Source organism: Lepeophtheirus salmonis, chromosome 7, assembly GCF_016086655.4.
Source record: "Lepeophtheirus salmonis chromosome 7, UVic_Lsal_1.4, whole genome shotgun sequence".
Lineage (NCBI taxonomy): Eukaryota > Metazoa > Arthropoda > Copepoda > Siphonostomatoida > Caligidae > Lepeophtheirus > Lepeophtheirus salmonis.
The window spans coordinates 8,534,573-8,539,028 of NC_052137.2; the positions used below are offsets into that span (position 1 = coordinate 8,534,573).

Below are 4,456 nucleotides of genomic sequence, written 5' to 3' on the forward strand. Positions count from 1 at the left end.
TTGTGCTATTTTTTTGCTCAGTTCTACTCGTACGAAGTAAGACAAATCATAATATATATACCTTTTACTTAAATAAGAACATTTCTATCTAAAAATAGGAGGAGGAACAACATAGTCGTATTCACCCACGGATCCGCGGAGGAAAGTAACGAAGTGTACACCTAATACTAACATACAGTGAAACAGCGCCATCTGATTAGGTAAACGACGCGGGCGTGTGCGCTTATGAATAGAACGAGGGATGCTGATGCCTTTAGAACAACTACATTCAATAAAAGCGTCAGTTTTTTTAGCGTCGTCCTGCGTAAGAAGATTGTTTGGAGATATGGAGTGAGTGAGGTGCTTGTGTTGTGTTCATCAGTGTTTTGATTTGAACCATGAGTGCTGATTTGTGATTATAGAGGATTTTGATGGTTTGTCGTGAGGAAAGAAGAAGAAAGAGTAGACGCTGCTGACTTCAAAGATCAGGTTGTTAAGGTGGATCCTCAAGGAAATAATTGGTAAGAGAAAGACAGACTTACTTATTCACTTTTCCTTTTTTTGTAATATATATGTACAATATTTAATGGTCAAGGATTCGGTCTTTGGCCTTGCAGATTGAGAGGAGTTGAGTGAACTTTTGCATTTATATATAAAAGAGTACTGTTATGGCCAAAGGGATCATAATTATCATAGTCACTTCTTCTTTGCTATTTGGCCTGGATTAAGAACAGGTAGAAAAATAGGTCCATACGTCTGACATCATGCACTATTTACTTACTCTTTTCTCTTCCTTTCCCACAAACTCAGTTAGACTATAATATATTGTAAAATACAATAACATACTTATTATTATATAAGTAAAATATATAAGAACGCTCTAAGGAGTCAGGACCCACGCATGTTGCTCATAGTCATGGATAAGAAGGATGGATGCTCCTTTTATTTCTATAGATAGATGGAATTGTACAATCTAAAGGAATATATCTCTTTAAACGTCAAACGTAATGCTAAAGTTAGGTGTAGTCATTTTTTAAAAGAGTTAAATTAAGAAAAGGAACGCAACTAGATAGTATATAGGTTTTAACTTTTTGTGAAATGCAATAATTTTTTCGGAAGTTAATTTATTTAATAATCTCTCAACCTTTCCTTGTATCAGTGAAGATTGAGCAAGCCAATAGATATTTAATAATAATATGTTATTAGTTTTGGGTAATTTATTTAACAATCTCTCAACCTCTCCTTGTATCATTGAAGAGAGAGCAAGCCAATAAATAGATATTTAATAATAATATGTTAGTAGTCTTGGGTTTCGGTCTGAAAATCCTAGACCGTTGTCTGTCGAGTTGTCTGCTTCTTCTCTTCTAAATAGTGTTCTGAAGGTTGATGAGTTGAATTAGAATTGTTCAGCTGTAAACACTAATAATTCCCTAATTGTTAAGAATGTGCTCATAATTGTCTAACTACCAACTGATTTCGGGCTTTTCCTCCACCTGTTTCTTTGGGGAAAAAAGGTTGCGTGGTAGTATAAAAGTAACGAGGTGCTGCTACACTTATTCTATATATGAGTTTTTGATGACGTCATGTGTGTCTTGATCATGGACCTATTAAATATCGGTCTACACTCTGAGATTGCTATTTGAACCGAAATATCGGTCCACCCGACAAAAAACACACAAAACCAAAACGAAAAAAAGTTCGATCCGAGTCTCAACATATCTACTGTATACGTTCTCTGCAAATCAAAAAGAGAAAGAAAAGCTTTGCTCATCGTAAGGGAGGAGACCCCTTTTTCATCATGCACCTCTTTACAAAGTATTAGTTAGTAATAAAATTTATTGAATTGATTTAACCAATGGTTTATTTATACTTACACATTTTGACGATTTTTGAAATCATTTTAAAAATACTTAGTGGAGGAAAAGAGGCAGTAGTAGCGCTAAAAAAATGTGAGTTGAGAAGGGGGGAAGGGGAGAGGGAAGAATTAGAAAAAAAGGACCGTAGAGAGAGAGAGGTGGAGAAAGAGAAGAGAGAGAAAGAGTAATTTTTTAGTCATACTCTGCATGGAAGAAGCATTTCACACACAGTAATTTCGTGTTCATCTATGAAGTGCTTATTGATGTAGAAGTAGGCTTCATGAAAGCAAATCTATCGTGTTTATCCCAAGGATTTAGCTCTATAAATCGCTCCACATCTTTTCTCTAGTGATTCTGTGACTCCCCCCCCCTTTAAAAAGAAGAGCTCTTTTTCGCGGGCTCAATTTTAAAAAAGAAGAACGACAACCGCGCCACCTACAAAATAACCGGGGTAAGAATTTAAATATATCTGGATTTTCATAGTTAATAGTGGACATATTTCGTATTGGAGTCCCTTAATCCGTGCAATTTGTTCGAGGATCTAGCTCGGGAAGGAGTTGAACGATCTGTTATAAGAGAAAAAGAGTATTTTTTCTTCTTCTAGAGAGCCAAAAGTGATAAAAACTTACTCTTCTTTGCTTCTCTCTCTGCATTCCTTCCTTCCTTTTTGTACGTGTTGTGTGTTGACTATTGTGTGTGTTAAAGAGGAAGAAGAGAAAGAGAACGATCAATTTATTCAGACTGATTTTACTTTTTAGTGAATGTTGAAAAGAGGGTTGAGTCATGACATTTGAGGAAAGCTTCTTCCATTTAGATGCATTTTAATCCGTCGTGCCGGGCTTTTACTACTTCCATAAATCCTCTTGTTATAACTTGGAAGAGCAGGAAGGAGAAACTTCTCCTTCATTTGTGTGTGTGTGTGTGCTGTTGTGTAGCCAAAATGTGTGTTTTTCCTCAAAGATACCTTTTCTCATGTTCGTTTCCTCCTTAGAAGAACAATGACAATGCCCTTAAGTTACTACTAATTATTATATGAACTACGTTCACAAAAAATCAAAAACATAAAAAAATTCGATCCATTATTATAATATGGACCTTCTTATTCAATTTTCATTAATAACAATAGATGCTCAGGAATTTAAGCTATAGTCTAGAGCCTTCATTTGATCTATGGGACTTAATTTCGCCTTTTATATATGTATATATTTATTTCAGCATTCATCGTAATTTACAAACACTACCATGGATTTTCCAGAATCATTCATCAATATAAATGAAAGATAATTATTATCCAGACTCTTTTTTTTATTATTGGAGAAAGTCATGCGTGGTTCCTTATGTGTCGCTGGACCACATTTTATATGATATTTCCTCTTCAAGAAAGGCTTATTTACTCTTTTGTATTCTATTAAGAATAACATACCAATAGTTGGAACAACCCAAAAAGAATTATTTTAATACGTTAAATTTAACATACAAAATTTAATAAGGTTTTCTGATTAGACAACAGAGTATCTATTCAACCTATCCATGCTTCAGGAGTTTCAAAAACAACTCTATTTAACGATCCGTGCTATTTAATCTTGACAATCTGCTGATGTAAAGTGTATTTAATTTATCATTACCATTTAGTCTAATCCTTTCTATTTAAATATACTCCTCGAATAATTCTTAGATGTTGTGTACTTATTCAAGATCTTATTAAATACCTGCTCTTTATTCGTACATATATTATGGTCTCAAATGTGCCTAATATATCCATTCCATAATGTTGTTTGCAAGCTGGAATACAAAAAAAGAGATGAAAAATTTACAATACTTGTGATGAAGATATTAAGAAACTGCATATTCCATGGATGATCGATTTAATTTTTGACAATTTTATATATAAATTGCTAATTGTTACGTATTTTGTGGCACATTATAAATTGCAAAAGATGACCATCGTTATATTACTCGCAAATACATAATAACCAAGTCATTTTAATAGATCAAAAAGAAATGATCCCATCAATGATTAGAGTTGGTAATTGAAAGGACTGATGTTGAAATTACATAAGGCGTTATAAGACTTGTAACTTGTACAGCCAATCTATATGGATTGCAACCTCCACACAGCATAAATCGTTGTCAATTGTGATTCCACTCAAATAATTTGAGGTTGTACGTAAATGTATTTACAAATTTGTCAAATATTATATTTAAAAATATGTTCAATAATTTTAAATGTTATTAAAAACATCTTATATATGTATATATTTGAATCACTCCCGAGAATCATTATACTTCTTCATATCTCCAATCATTATAGTGTTTCTGATTAAGAAATTGTTTTAGTTGCATGCTTATAATTTTGAGTGAGCTCTGTTTATTGTCATATATCATATTAATATATGTATTTATCTCAAGAATTCATTAAGTCTTAGGCATGTAGCCTTTGATTGTTCATTTAGAGTGGAGTTTTCATGGGAAGAAATATTTAATAGGCAACTCTATAATATATTTTTTACTTTGACATGTTTCTTATTAAAACACATTTAATTAATCTAATAAAAGATATAGGGTTTTCTTATCTGTTTATAAATTAGTCAAACGTATAATTTTTAACTCTTCTTCAACAA

The 4,456-nt window shown here is 32.6% G+C and overlaps 1 long non-coding RNA gene across 1 annotated transcript; it reads left to right on the forward strand.

The window, feature by feature from the left end:
- Positions 1–3,301: 3,301 nt before the first annotated feature.
- LOC121121262 (uncharacterized) lies at positions 3,302–3,560 on the forward strand. The gene is made up of 2 exons (XR_005865373.2): positions 3,302–3,434; positions 3,511–3,560. It is a non-coding gene; the product is annotated as an uncharacterized lncRNA (long non-coding RNA).
- The last annotated feature ends 896 nt before the right edge of the window (positions 3,561–4,456 follow it).